Source organism: Sinocyclocheilus rhinocerous, unplaced genomic scaffold (assembly GCF_001515625.1).
Source record: "Sinocyclocheilus rhinocerous isolate Xijiao unplaced genomic scaffold, SAMN03320098_v1.1 scaffold484, whole genome shotgun sequence".
NCBI classification, from domain to species: Eukaryota; Metazoa; Chordata; class Actinopteri; order Cypriniformes; family Cyprinidae; genus Sinocyclocheilus; species Sinocyclocheilus rhinocerous.
In genome coordinates this window covers 884,160-900,932 of record NW_015658063.1, presented here as the reverse complement: position 1 = coordinate 900,932, position 16,773 = coordinate 884,160, and the positions used below count along the sequence as shown (strand labels likewise).

At 35.6% G+C, this 16,773-nt stretch overlaps 1 protein-coding gene across 1 annotated transcript in view; it reads right to left on the bottom strand.

Annotated features, from left to right (window-relative positions):
* Positions 1-16,773, bottom strand: part of LOC107722042 (tenascin-R-like) — a 143,476-nt gene that overhangs the window by 101,754 nt on the left and 24,949 nt on the right. Inside the window, exon 2 of the mRNA XM_016530270.1 lies at positions 6,676-6,708. The gene's annotated coding sequence lies outside the window, so the exon portion shown is untranslated. The remainder of the gene's footprint in view (positions 1-6,675; positions 6,709-16,773) is intronic.

Genomic DNA, 16,773 nt, shown 5'->3' with positions numbered 1-16,773 from the left:
TACATACAATTAATTTGATTTATTTATCAGCATGTCCTGTAGTTAATTAATTGTCACTCATAGTCTTAAAAAAATAACTGGTTTAAACTAATGTGAAACTAATTAAGCAGACTACTGAAAATCTGGGATGTCCTGTAGTTAATTAATTGTCACTCATAGTCTTAAAAAATAACTGGTTTAAACTAATGTGAAACTAATTAAGCAGACTACTGAAAATCTGGGATCTTTTTATTTTCTTTCCAGATCTACTATCTTTTGTCTTCTAATCCCAGGTTGAAAATAAGTCTCAAGGCAGGAGTTGGGCCCATGTTGAGGCAGAGTAACTGATTGTTTGGCCCAACTGCACCATTCGTTTTTTAAGGGTATGAATCTAATGTCATTCCTCCTCATTACAGTACAGCCTTCCAATGCCTGTGCTAATTCCTCCACCAATTCCTAAGAGAAATCTCTCCGCTGCCCTGGCTAGCATAAATCATTTTTATCGCTGGTACTTCGGCCTCGATCTGCACAGACGGATGATGTTTTAAACCCTATGTGGATGGTAAATCTGCCAACTTTAATTAAAATGGCATCTTTCCCCTTTTGTCCTGGTGACATAATGGCCTCCAAACTTCCTACAAAGGATCTCTGAGGACTGACCTCAAGGAAAAAAAAAAATATATAAACAAAGGGACTACCTCAAGCATTCTCCAACAGATGACCTAGTTTAAAAGTTTGAGGTAAAGTAAGTTTCAGAGATGGTGATTCATGCTATTGATTAATAAATAAAATTATCTGCAACACATAATACCAGTAAATGACAATGAACAATTGTCGTTTAACAGTCAAATTCCACATAAAAGAAAAGGCCTGAAACCCAAGGTACTCCACAGCTGTCAAGGATAATAAAATGTTTCACTTTCATTTAATGCAGTCATTTATCACGTTTAAACAGCGAAACAGAAAGGTTAAGTGAGATCCCATGAGATATATGTTTTAACGTCAACGCCTTCCGCCACACAGAGACAAGTCATCCATGGCCTCTTGTCTGTCTTCATTGCTGTTAATAACAGTGTGAAACTCAATCAATGAAAGCAATTCATTTCATTTTGCATGCTAATCATTCAGCAATGCTAAACACATAAGCCCTTATTTGAGAAGCGCATGAATTGTGGCAACAGTTTCCGCTTGCTCCAGCTGTAGCGCTGAAATGAAAAACTCATTGAGAAAAGTCAACACTGATTGCACTGTACTGCATTAAAGCGCAAATATTTATGCTGTGACATTTTCCACAAATCAATAACTTAATCCACTTTCTGCCAAATGCTTTTGAAAAAGGCTATGCTGTGCTATAACAGTCTGGCCTTTTAACTACAAAAGCCTTTCTGTGAATTGAACTTCGGACCTTGAATCCATCCATTCTCATCTTGGAGGGAGAAGGTCTAGCTGTGTGTGTGGCTATATTCACACCAAAGCAGAATACAGTGTCCGTGTCTGTCCTTAGTGCTAAATACAGTTTACACAAACTTTATTATGAAAATGAAGAGTCACATCTCAATCGTTTTTAAGCGTTTTCTAAGTTATTTAAAACAGCACTATGTAACTTTTTCTGTGTTCAAAATTTGCTAAATGTATATAATGAGCGAGTACATCATGAATTCATCTTCCAAACCGCGTTTTTGTCTTATTCCGAATCACTACAGTACACTTATAATAAGTACTTATATTTGGACTATTGTAGCCTGGTCGGGTCGTCACCGCTGCGGAGTAACACATACCTGCGTGAATCGCCATAGACATAAACTTAGAGAAGTAGCTCCGCATAGAATGTTCTTCCGCGGGATGTGTGCAGTTCTGTTTATTAACCGCTAGAGTGCCAAAAGTTACATAGTGCTGCTTTAAATAGACAAATTATTGTTTTAGTCTGAACACTATGTTTTATTTTTTTTGCCAATAAGTAAGAAATTAATAATTTTCTTAAGCAAGGACAGATTAAAATTGACCAAAGGTGACAGTAAAGACTGTCAGTTAAAAATTTGAAATAAATGCTGTTCTTTTGAACTTTCAATTAATCAAAGAATCGAAGAATCGTAAACTTTCAACTGTTTTCAGAATTGCGTGATATAAACAAAGAATTCTGACTTTCTTTCTTGCAGTTTTGAGGATACATCTTGAAATTCTGAGTTTTTCCTCAGAATTCTCAGTTTAAATCTCACAATTCAGTTTTTTTTTGTGCCACAGAATAAAAAAGGTAAATTACTTTTTATCTCACAAGTTTGAATTTTGTTCTTGCATTTGCAAGTTTATATCTCACAATATATAACTCACAATACAATTGAAATTGTAATTTTTTATAAAATAAAATAAATTTAATTTGAATATTTATATTTTATATTATTTTTATAAAAATATATTATATATTTTTATATAGAGTTTAAATCTCGGAATTCTGATTTCTCCCTCTTTTTTTAGCCCTGTGGCGGAAACAAGCTTCCATACATAAGAGACTTAAAAAAATAGATTTTGGACAGTAGATGTACTTTGTGTGAATCAAGTCTATGTGAAATAACCAGCCTCTATAATTTATCTTTGTGGACAGCCACTAATTTTCCATTTCATTTTTCATCTGGGCCCTGCTCTTTACCAGCAGAGATATAACAGTCATCGGTGTCCCCGAGACATTATCAAAACCTGACAAAGCGCCCCAGTGTGGGCCTAATAAAGATACTTTATGAGGCTCAGTGCTTTAGCAGGACTTAGAAAAAGCATTGGACTTCATTGATTTCGTGCACAGTGCGGTTTATTTACACTTCCTCTCTATCTGTTATCAGACACAGGCTGCTATAGTTTTCTCAAGCGTGGGCCACTTATGACGCTTATTTTGCAAGAGGTGTTACTTTAAGTGTGACTGGCATGAGGAGTAGCCAGACTATGGTGTATTTTTATTTCCCCAATTGTCTTTATGTACATCTCTCATATACAGAGGTATTTCAAATGATTTTTAGGAAGGAGGGGAGGGGAGCTTCGCAGATGAGCAATGTCTTTGCATTGATTTAGCTCCTGGATAGGTACTTAGAGACCACAATTTTCCCTGTGTGAAGCAAAATCAGCAATTAAATGGACTAAAATGCTGTTTTGTTACACTGTATGCTGCCATTTGCATGCAACATTGTTTTTGTTTGAGGACAAAACAAAAGCAGTACTTTACAATTAAGGTTTGACAGTGATAAAGATTTCCCCTGCTGACCTTTTAACACAAGGCAGTGTGATGCTTTTGTTAGACTGACAAGAAAGTGCTGCCCACTGCATTGAACCTTCACATTCTCCTTTTCCTCCGCCATCAACTTGGATTTGATTTGTATCAATACTTTCTTTATAAATGCAGTAGGAAAAAACCCAGTTATAAAGTGTCAGGCATCTGGTTTTGTATTTTGTTATTTGATATTTTTATAGGCAAATCATGATGGATTGGATGGATGGATTTAATTTTGCATTAATTAAAAAAAAAGGAACATCTATCACACTTACCCTCTGATGTACTGCAAAGTCACCAGTGGTCTTCTGAAAAAAAGAGAAAGAAAAATAGCACAATTATTTTCATCAAGCCACCAATGTAATGATTTAACTTTTTTTCAAATTCTCAAAAGTGGAAACTCAGCCTTTTAAAAGCAAGTTACATAATAATTCAGTCTTTTTCATAATTCAAAGCAACCACAGCATATACTGTACTGTAACCAATATCTGAATGGTGGGAGATAAACGTTAAGCTCTACCAGACGCCCCCAAACCACCATTTGATGCTCTGTCGTTTGCTTTACAGAGGCCGGTCCTTTGGTTAAAAGGGTCATAACAGCATAACAACACTTGCACGTTGGTTATATAATATGTGGGTGTGATAAAAACAGAAATTAATAGAATAGAAATGCATCACATATCTAGTCGCAAGTCCCTTCTGTGCTTGCAGTCTTAGGAAATGCTTTCATAGTTAGACAAAATCTCTGTAGTTTGCTGAAGAACACATAATTAGGCACTATTTTTGTTCTGCTTATAAATGCTTCTTTTGAGAAAGAAATTACCAGCGATTGTTCTGTACCTAATAAGCAATGTCTTTCATTTCATAAGCAGAGTGCAGAACCATCTTTTATTTAACAGCTGCTCAACAAGACTTCTCTTTTCTACAGAATACATTATTGTAAACACCATGCATTAGTGCAAAAAGTAAAGTACAGTTAAAGTAAAGATTACAAAATACACAAAACAACCATATGCAGAATTATGTGGCCCCATTAGTTTGTTTGGTGATGGTTTACAGCTAAGAAGAACCTTAGCAACTGTCATATGAATGTGCTGCTGATGATTTATAGGAAATGCTTATTCTACAATAAATCACTCTATGACCTGTGTAATCTGCTCATTAGTCAAAGATTGTAATTTCTTATGTATTGATTAACTGACAGTATGAATAATAATTTTTTTCATACAGATAAAGATGTTATCATTTTTATTAATGTGCAATCCATTAGTGGTGGAGATTTCAATGACTGTGTAGTTTACATGTTACACCAGTAGGTGGCTGATGAGTCATTAATTCAGCCAAAATTATTCAGACAAGCTGATTTATTCAGGAACTAAACAAGTGTGTCTTTATGAGTGAGTCATTGAATCATTCATTCAACCAATTCATTCGAAACATCACTACTCTGTGTGGCTATATTTTTTGGATCTAGTTGTGTTGGTGGACCATAAGCAGATAAAGCTAAATATAAGTGACTCAGTATTAACCTGTTGATTAAAAAAACTGGATCGACAATATCACACACGCAGTTGTGCTGTTTTTATGATTATCAAGGCTTGTGATATTGCTTATGCTTCTCAGATGATAGTCTGTTATTGTCTCCATTTAATCATGAATCTTTTTATTCCGCTTAATTGTATTTGAATAATTTGTCACCTTGAAAAAGAAAATGCAGACGGAGACAGAATGTCACATATTCACAGATCTTTGGTGTGAAAGCAGAGAAATCAATGACACTTTTTAAGGTGAAGGGTTACCCTCGAGGCAGGACAGATCTATAGACAGCACATTAGCCCTCTGTGATGACAGACGTGCATTTGAATGATTAATAGTGCATGTGCTTCAAAATAAAGACTTACTGATGTGACCTTTGAATGCAGGAATTTGGTGCAAATGGAATGACATAAATCCACAGGAATTATCCTTCCTGATATTTCCATATCATCGTCCTTGCCAGGAGAATAGAATAGTGTAGAATTGTGGCACAGATGTTAGGCATTGAACATGCAGAAATATCTCTGAATATTATTCAGAGAGTAAAACAGATTGTTATATGACATTTGTATGTTGTCAACTGACAACATTTTGTAACTTGAATTTAAATGAGAAAAAAAGTAATTAAAAATAATCAAATATATAAATTAAATTAATTAAATATATAAACTAATTTATAAATTAAACAAAAGATTGTGACTAGTCACACTAGTCTACTTCAGTGTATATTTATTATTTTTGTATAGACATACAACAAAAACAATCTGTTAAAATTTTAAACATTATTGCTCAGGAAAAAAAATGACAATTAGAAGAGACAATTAGACAAAAATTTATTTGACTCACATTAACCTTTTGTCACATTGTATAGGTTAAGTTGTTTGTCATGGGCTGTTTTAGGATTTTTTTTTCTATACAGAAACAGAATTAGCAAATAAATACCGCAAATTATAAATTGTAAGAAAATTGTAAGCATTTTTAACTAAAATACAATACCGTAGATAAAGCAAAGACAAGAAAGTTTTGACTCCTTCCAGTTGCTAAAATACAGTCCGAGACATTATCAAAACCTGACAAAGCGCCCCAGTGTGGGCCTAATAAAGATACTTTATGAGGCTCAGTGCTTTAGCAGGACTTAGAAAAAGCATTGGACTTCATTGATTTCGTGCACAGTGCGGTTTATTTACACTTCCTCTCTATCTGTTATCAGACACAGGCTGCTATAGTTTTCTCAAGCGTGGGCCACTTATGACGCTTATTTTGCAAGAGGTGTTACTTTAAGTGTGACTGGCATGAGGAGTAGCCAGACTATGGTGTATTTTTATTTCCCCAATTGTCTTTATGTACATCTCTCATATACAGAGGTATTTCAAATGATTTTTAGGAAGGAGGGGAGGGGAGCTTCGCAGATGAGCAATGTCTTTGCATTGATTTAGCTCCTGGATAGGTACTTAGAGACCACAATTTTCCCTGTGTGAAGCAAAATCAGCAATTAAATGGACTAAAATGCTGTTTTGTTACACTGTATGCTGCCATTTGCATGCAACATTGTTTTTGTTTGAGGACAAAACAAAAGCAGTACTTTACAATTAAGGTTTGACAGTGATAAAGATTTCCCCTGCTGACCTTTTAACACAAGGCAGTGTGATGCTTTTGTTAGACTGACAAGAAAGTGCTGCCCACTGCATTGAACCTTCACATTCTCCTTTTCCTCCGCCATCAACTTGGATTTGATTTGTATCAATACTTTCTTTATAAATGCAGTAGGAAAAAACCCAGTTATAAAGTGTCAGGCATCTGGTTTTGTATTTTGTTATTTGATATTTTTATAGGCAAATCATGATGGATTGGATGGATGGATTTAATTTTGCATTAATTAAAAAAAAAGGAACATCTATCACACTTACCCTCTGATGTACTGCAAAGTCACCAGTGGTCTTCTGAAAAAAAGAGAAAGAAAAATAGCACAATTATTTTCATCAAGCCACCAATGTAATGATTTAACTTTTTTTCAAATTCTCAAAAGTGGAAACTCAGCCTTTTAAAAGCAAGTTACATAATAATTCAGTCTTTTTCATAATTCAAAGCAAGCACAGCATATACTGTACTGTAACCAATATCTGAATGGTGGGAGATAAACGTTAAGCTCTACCAGACGCCCCCAAACCACCATTTGATGCTCTGTCGTTTGCTTTACAGAGGCCGGTCCTTTGGTTAAAAGGGTCATAACAGCATAACAACACTTGCACGTTGGTTATATAATATGTGGGTGTGATAAAAACAGAAATTAATAGAATAGAAATGCATCACATATCTAGTCGCAAGTCCCTTCTGTGCTTGCAGTCTTAGGAAATGCTTTCGTAGTTAGACAAAATCTCTGTAGTTTGCTGAAGAACACATAATTAGGCACTATTTTTGTTCTGCTTATAAATGCTTCTTTTGAGAAAGAAATTACCAGCGATTGTTCTGTACCTAATAAGCAATGTCTTTCATTTCATAAGCAGAGTGCAGAACCATCTTTTATTTAACAGCTGCTCAACAAGACTTCTCTTTTCTACAGAATACATTATTGTAAACACCATGCATTAGTGCAAAAAGTAAGGTACAGTTAAAGTAAAGATTACAAAATACACAAAACAACCATATGCAGAATTATGTGGCCCCATTAGTTTGTTTGGTGATGGTTTACAGCTAAGAAGAACCTTAGCAACTGTCATATGAATGTGCTGCTGATGATTTATAGGAAATGCTTATTCTACAATAAATCACTCTATGACCTGTGTAATCTGCTCATTAGTCAAAGATTGTAATTTCTTATGTATTGATTAACTGACAGTATGAATAATAATTTTTTTCATACAGATAAAGATGTTATCATTTTTATTAATGTGCAATCCATTAGTGGTGGAGATTTCAATGACTGTGTAGTTTACATGTTACACCAGTAGGTGGCTGATGAGTCATTAATTCAGCCAAAATTATTCAGACAAGCTGATTTATTCAGGAACTAAACAAGTGTGTCTTTATGAGTGAGTCATTGAATCATTCATTCAACCAATTCATTCGAAACATCACTACTCTGTGTGGCTATATTTTTTGGATCTAGTTGTGTTGGTGGACCATAAGCAGATAAAGCTAAATATAAGTGACTCAGTATTAACCTGTTGATTAAAAAAACTGGATCGACAATATCACACACGCAGTTGTGCTGTTTTTATGATTATCAAGGCTTGTGATATTGCTTATGCTTCTCAGATGATAGTCTGTTATTGTCTCCATTTAATCATGAATCTTTTTATTCCGCTTAATTGTATTTGAATAATTTGTCACCTTGAAAAAGAAAATGCAGACGGAGACAGAATGTCACATATTCACAGATCTTTGGTGTGAAAGCAGAGAAATCAATGACACTTTTTAAGGTGAAGGGTTACCCTCGAGGCAGGACAGATCTATAGACAGCACATTAGCCCTCTGTGATGACAGACGTGCATTTGAATGATTAATAGTGCATGTGCTTCAAAATAAAGACTTACTGATGTGACCTTTGAATGCAGGAATTTGGTGCAAATGGAATGACATAAATCCACAGGAATTATCCTTCCTGATATTTCCATATCATCGTCCTTGCCAGGAGAATAGAATAGTGTAGAATTGTGGCACAGATGTTAGGCATTGAACATGCAGAAATATCTCTGAATATTATTCAGAGAGTAAAACAGATTGTTATATGACATTTGTATGTTGTCAACTGACAACATTTTGTAACTTGAATTTAAATGAGAAAAAAAGTAATTAAAAATAATCAAATATATAAATTAAATTAATTAAATATATAAACTAATTTATAAATTAAACAAAAGATTGTGACTAGTCACACTAGTCTACTTCAGTGTATATTTATTATTTTTGTATAGACATACAACAAAAACAATCTGTTAAAATTTTAAACATTATTGCTCAGGAAAAAAAATGACAATTAGAAGAGACAATTAGACAAAAATTTATTTGACTCACATTAACCTTTTGTCACATTGTATAGGTTAAGTTGTTTGTCATGGGCTGTTTTAGGATTTTTTTTTCTATACAGAAACAGAATTAGCAAATAAATACCGCAAATTATAAATTGTAAGAAAATTGTAAGCATTTTTAACTAAAATACAATACCGTAGATAAAGCAAAGACAAGAAAGTTTTGACTCCTTCCAGTTGCTAAAATACAGTCCTTGTGAATGTTATTCTGTGACAATTAGCTCCAATCTCCTTAAATACATCTCACATAAATGTCTTATTATAACACTGTGCACTCCAAGGAATTAATAATATACTGCACACATTCTAGACTCTTTGATCATTTCATTATAACTACGCCTTTTAACTTCATTTCAAGGTCTCTGTTTATTTTCATAAGTATGTATACAGTAGGTTTCATCTATGTACTTAATCTAAGTGATGACTCTCAAAAAGATTGCTAATTAGTTTAGATGATGACTCCATACACTGCATACTAGCAGCAAAGAGCAAACAGCTACTCTAGGAAACTGAATACTGTTATTTTGGCTGATGGGATTTTAATGAGTAATAATATCTTCTTTTTGCCTCGTAAGAGGAAATGCTCACACTGACAGCAGACATGATCTTACCACAGATGTAATGTGTCATTACAACACAGGCTTATAGCATGTTGAAGACTCTCAGAAGAAGCTCATTCAAACAAACACAGATGCTTCCATCTTATAAGCTTATATTTACCACTCTGTCCCAATTCTTCTCTCTCTCTTCTATGTGGGCAGTCCAGGTTTAGTATTGATCGGGGTGTTCCTACCCCATTCATCTAACTTTCTGCCTCTGTCCACCCTGCTACAGTTCAAGAACCCAAAAGCTTGGGGGGTCCTGGGATTTTGAATAGGTCTACATGGCCATTTTCTTGGTGAGATACTGATGATCCACTTAAGTGGTAATGTAAACAAAATATGCTTTCTGTCTCTCTCTCTATATGTTTTTCTATGTGGACTATTTAACTGAAATGGAAAGCAGGAAATGTCAGCTGTTTAAAGGTCATGTAAGCAGTGTCTGAAATGGCACTTATACTTCATTTAATCATTTATCTAGTGCCTGTGTCCTCTATATCTCCTTCTGCCCATTGTGCTTGATGTATAATAAGCCAGGAAGATTCAGAGAAACCCTTTATGAGAATCTAATGGGCCTTTTCTGTTTCTCTCAAATATCCAAATGTATAATTGATGCCAAGCTCAACAGCTCTGCTGTATATGGAGATAGGCTAAAGGAAGGTTTTCACAAAATAGTTAAATGAGAATTCAACCCAGCTAGAAATAGTGTTTCTCAACCTTTTGTCTTTTGTCTTCAGTAAAGCTCTAGTACGCTTTCATAGACAAAAAGTGTTTCTTTATATTCATATTGACCTGTGAATCATTTAACATTAAAATTAATATTATTATAATAACCATTATTAACACACTGAACCTTAGCAGTTAAAACAAATTGATTTTAAAATATGCTAAAATAGAAAAGTTACTATAAATTATAATTTTTATAACAATATTATTGTTTTACTATATTTAAAATTTTTTATGTAAACACAGCCTTAATAAGCATGAGACATAGTATTTCTTCCAAAAAACATAAAAATACCCTAAACTTTTGAAGCAGTATATATATCTTAAAGTGTCACTTATTTTTTTTTTTTTTAAGAAACGGAATATGTTATACTGTTAATGACAACAACAACAACAATACTACTACTACTTCTACTACTACTAATAATAAAAGCCTTTGGACATCCATCCATATTTTAATTTTAAAGTCATTTATTTTTTAAGTTTAAAAACACAAAATCAAAATCTTCCATTGTACTAGAATACATAAGTTTCTTGGTACAGACACACCAGAAATGGCTGTCCATGCAGAGCTGTCATGTCTGCCCCGAAAACAATGGTTCTTCAACAAAGGATGAACAACAAGTTGGCAAACCATCTCTCTCAGCTATTACTGCCTGTTGTCTCCCTTGTGTTTTTGCTTATCTTTCGCTTTTGTTTGTTCCTTATCCTCTGCCATTCCAAACACACTTTCTGTATAGTTGCATCCGCCTCAGGAAGGTTTAGTTGCATGCAGCTTCTAAACACAGTTACAGTCATATCAGTAATAGCGACATGGCTGAATTCCCAAACCGTAATTTGACAGTAACACATATTTAATAAGTAAAACCACTCTTCCGCAAATAATTAATGAGAAAATCCGCATCCTTCATTAATCTCAGTCAATTTGAAAAACAAAGCCTTGGTCTTTGATCCATATTAATGTTATGAGTTTTCTGCTGAACCGATCTTTAGAAATTAAATCCCCACTTCACCAAAGTAAGCTTCGAAGTTTTATTTATTTATCTTTTTTTTTTTTGGAAGTCGAAGGATGTTGTTTTGTTTTGCTTCAGAAGAGCTATGATTTATTGCAAAGCTGAAAACTGGGCTAAATAAGAAGAGGAGGGTTTTATACAAATGTGTTTGCGGACACATTGACCCACAGTCATAGGCGGAGGGTGAACCAACTCCAGGGTAAGGCTAAAAGCAGCCAAATGTATTAAACATTGTAAACCCGTCTTTTTAGGCAAGAACCAGACATGGGTGTCATGTAAGCTAATAAAATATGTTTAATGGGACTGAAATTGTATTTAACGTGATTACAATTTAATAAAAACATTAGAAATTGATATATATTTTATTTCCTTGGCTATTCAAACAGCGAATAAATTATAGGTATACAGAAAGTGACATTATCAATAACTTTGATCTATCGCGAGTTTAAGCACTCTCAAAAAAACAAAACAAAACAAAACAATCGTTATAATCACAGAAGCTGTATACACTGTGAAATGAATCTCTTACTTAGACTATTGTATGCGCACACACTCAAAACTGATGAGTTTCAGCAACGACTCATCTAAATGCCTCTGATTGGCCATTGCATTCCTAAGCTCAACAGAATTGTGTGCGATTGGTTAAAATGTGCAACATTTTAAAAACGCCTAAAATGAAATACGGTGCAACATGAGCAGATCTTAATTTAATGCCACAATCGACACTGTCTATTCATATTCACTTTGTTAGCAACAGACTTAATAGATTTCATTTGTTTGTGCAGGGGCATTTTTGTCCAATTTAGGGGCATTTTTGCCCCAAGTCCCTACAGCCTTACACAGCTTATGCCCACAGTCCCTCGAATCCCCATAGTGTGTGTTGCTGATTAGTGATGGCTGAGCAGTAGGAGTGTGCTTTCATACTTCCTGCCTCTCAGAAGACCAAACAGGGAATTTGTACTATGAGTTTTATTAAAAAACCTTTTCTGCTCAAAGAGGATATGGCAAAAATGACAAATTCATGTTTGATAGGATAATCCCAAGGTACTCCATCTTGGGTGAGACATGCATCAGTTCTCCTTTGAAAGTCGGAGGCGAGGCGTCTGCTACACTCCTCAGACAGCGTGAATCCCATGAGTACCTCAAAAAGACCGTGTTACACTCTTTTTCAGATGAAAGCTTTTGCTCAACAAAGTAAAATTCATCTTAAAACTTTTTAAAAGATTTTTATCATACAAAAACAAGAAAAAAAAAAGTGTCAGCTGTTATCACAGTCAACAAATTGGTCAACTAAACTCATTCTGTTAGATCTATACTTTTACCCCATTAGTCAAGTTTATCATTCTGACTGAATATTTTCTTTCAGACTTTCTCTTTTTCTCTGGCAGGGTTTGTGTGCAACAATTTGAATAGAATGCCTTAGCAAAGAGGATGCAGTTCAAATTTGTATGTGAATAGAATTTATGTGAATTAAAATTCAAATATGTTTTTGTAGTGTAACTGTAATTTTCAAGACAAACTTTGAATATTGGCTTGAGAAAGCCATGTTTGAAAGTGTGGTAACACTTAAGTATAGGGACCAATTCTCACTATTAACTAATTGCTTATTTGCATGCCTATTATTAACATATTGGCTGTTTATTAGTACTTATGGTAACACTTTATTTCTGTTACGGGGCTGACAAGACGTGAGACGTGCGGATCGATGAACAGACAGGACGTGACATGACTCTGGAAGATCAGCTGTGATGTGACGTGACTCTGGATGAATAACTGAGGCGTGACGTGACTCTGGACGAACAGCTGAGACGTGACGAGGCTCTGGCAGATCAGATGAGACTTGGCTGGACTCATGAAGATCAGTTGTGACTTGACTTGACTGACTTATAAAGCACATATTCTGCATGACCGTATTCTACATCCCTAATCCTACCCAATACCTAAACTCAACAACTACCTTACTAATTATTAAGAAGCAGCAAATTAGGAGTTCATTGAGGCAAAAGTCATAGTTAATAGTTTGTTAATGGCAAGAATTGGACCTTAAAATAAAGTGTGACTGAAACTGTTCAAACTAAATTAAAAAGCCTTTGAAATTCGATAGATAGCTAATGGTATTGGAAAAGTGCAACTAAAATTAGACAGGTAAAGTTTCCCAAAATAAAATTTGATCGCATTTCTAGTGTGTTTGTAGTTGGCTTCCTCTTTCAGTTACCGAAAGGGTAATTTAAGCTGCCTTAAAACTGTGCATGCATGTAAGTATTTGTTAGATATGAGTCACATTTAAGAACATGTCTCTAAAATGCAGTGGTTTTCCAAACTGTCCTGGAGCACCCCAACCCTGTCTCCCTCATCTAACACACCCGATTCAACTCGTTAGCTCATTAGTAGACTTTAAGACCTGAAGTGGGTCAGAAATGGTAAAGAGTTGTGAGAAAATACGATGTGTGTCAGATCTGCATCGAGTTCATCAGCAGCAGCTCTTAAAGCAACCAAAAGAGCCAGTTCTGCAGTTGTGAATTTTACACAAGCCTCTTCCCTGGTAAATAATTCTAGCAGTGAGAGCCTTGCTTTGAATTCAGATTTGGGCTAGGACATTCACTCAGGGAAGGAACAATGGGTCCTGCTACAATAATGTGATATAGTGATGGCTGGACTGTGTATATTTATTTCCCAGGCCTCTTTGTCATCGCCGGATGCTGCTGACCTTGTGTACAAATCAGTATCAGTGAGCACAGTCTTTATTTCCAAGCTTGAGAGAAAAGTGTGCTCACTGGTCACCTTTGTAATCTTGGTCCAAATGAACATGTCACAGCTTTCGTTGAACTCTTTCACACTTTAAAATGAGAGTATCTGGGTTATGCTCACTGCAGTTAAAACACTGTACAAAAAATAATATAGTGACACTGTATGTGAATAACTCACCAGACAGATCTATTGATGAACTGTGCTAGCTAAGTCAGCAAGGAATCTCGAGGTTATATTTGATGACCAGCTCAGTTTCACACAACACATCTCAGCAAACTATTGACAGCCCAGTAGCTGCATACACACAGAAAATCCAAGCCCACCTAGCAAGCGCTGACTGCCAGTACATATGGCAGAGGGTAAAGCAGTGTTAGACCCTCCAGGAAAGCAGATTTTGGATGTCTCTCTTATCTAACACACCAGATTTAACACATCAGCTCATTAGCAATGTGTTCCATAACCTGAATTGGGTGCGTCAGATTAGTGAGACATCTAAAATGTGAAAAAAATAGTTGGCCCATGTAAAATGAGTGCTATAAAATTGAGCATGCATCATCTGTCAACTGAACGAAAGTGCAGTCGGTATGTGATTATTTTAATATGGCTGTCACCCAATTACCTGCTATGTCACCTAATTAATATTCATAAGCCAGGCTGAGAAGCAATGAAATGTGTCCTCCACTTTTCAATCATTCCTATGATCCCTGACAGCTGTGAACCCTCCAGGGTTGCCCACCATTCGGAATTTTCAAAATTTTAAATGACGGATGGATGGAATGCATTACCTCTGTTGCATTTATTCGAACTGTATTCAGTAAACTCGTCTTCCTGTCATTCCAATTAAGCTTCCCCTGGGGTTTGGCCATTTCAAATTCCAATTCGCAAACTGAAAAGGAGCCACATCTTCAATTCTGAATTTTGCACCTTCCTAACCTGATGTAAAGCCACTTCTCTGCCAACAACACTGCAGCCAAGAATACAACTTCTCCAAATGATGATCAGGTGCTGTCTGTGGCTGAGATTAGCAGACATTGCAAAAAGTCACCCAAAGAAAATGTATTGGCCCAGATGGAATCCCTGGCAGGGTGCTGAGAGAATACCGTAGTAAGCTGCTTGATGTCCTCTCAGATATCTTCAACACCTCACAAACACTGGCTGCTGTGCTTACATTTAAAAACCACAATCATCTTTCTGCCAGAGAAGTCAATGTTAACATCCCTTAATGACGACTGTTGCCGTGAACTCACACTTGTTATAATGAAGTGTTTTAAACTGCTGGTCATGACCCACATTAAGGCCTCCATCCCACCCACACTAGTTTGCTTACAGTCAGAACTGTTCTACTGTGCATACCATAACATCTGCCTCCCACTTGGTTATTTCCCAACTGCACAATAAAAACACTCATGTTAGAACACTCGTTGACATCAGTTCAGTTTTCAACATTATCATACCACTGACACTAATTGGCAAACTCTCTGTACGGCGAAAACGCACCAAACCATGAGAGTTTACAGAGTGCCTTTGGATGACAGAGAAAAATAGACGAAAGAGATGAGCTTTAACTTGAGATGGAGATGAGAGCAATGAAATTATTGTTTTGATATTCATATATAAATTCCACATTATACACATAAAGTTCTCCAAATGTAAATATATGAATGTAGGCATAATGTGCATAAAAGGTTTCAAATCTCTGTTTACACTGAAAAGCACACTCAAATAACAGGTTAATGAAATTATTTATTTATGAGTGCTAAGTTTTGAGTTATATGCTTATGAGTGTTGCCACTGATATTGCAGATTGTGCTATTGTGTTCCTATATACTAGAGTGATGAACACTTAATGTGATAAACTGAGTTTATAGAGTTAAAGTTTATTATTACCTATTAAAAGGAGTATTCAGATGGCTTACTACAGTGCTTTTCAGCAACTGTGCAGAGCGATCACATAATCATAAATTTTTAAGGGAGCTGACAGCTTAATAGCAGATTTTAGGGCAGATGAGATGACAGAAGCCTGTCTAAATAGGGTTTTGCAAATGCCTTGTCCTTACAATTGCAAAGACACGGCAAAGGCTCAGAATAATAGACATGAGTACCCAGATCTATGGGTTTTTATCATTTTGACCTGCAGTATAACTGCTGTGAAACTCCTACATCACCTGATAACCTCTAGTTTCTTCACACACACACACGCACGCACGCACGCACGCACGCACACACACACACACACACACACACACACTTATTTACCTCTCAGGGGTTATATTTCCAGAACCACCTCCTAGGCTATCCTTAATCCTTCCATAAGATGATTGAACAATACTGCCGTTTCTTAATTTGCATATATTTTTATGCACTAATTATTACGGCTGTTATTCCATTAAAAATGTTAAACAGATTAAGTACATGATATGCCAATTAAGACATCAAATGAATCACACACACACACACACACACACACACATAGTTCAAAGGGGTGGTTCATTGCGATTTCACCTTTTTAACGTTAGTTAGTGTGTAATGTTTCTGTTTCTGTAAACAATATCTGCAAAGTTACGAAGCTGAAAGTTCAATGCAAACGGAGATATCACCTTTTAAAATTCTGGCAGTTTAATGCCTACAAAAACGGCTGGTAGGGACTACAACAAGTTACTTCCCGGGTTCGTGACATCACAAACCCAGATAAACCCCGCCCTCGGGAAAAGGCAGCAAAGGGGGCGAGGTCATGCTGCGCTGCTTTAGAAAAGAGGAAGAGAAAACTAGAGGTGCACGTAAAAATCTATTCATATATGAATCGCGATTCTGTCTTCTAACGATTCTAATGGATTCACAAGTTTCAAAATCAATGTTCTAAAGCAGCAGTTCTTAATACTGTTCCTCGCGTC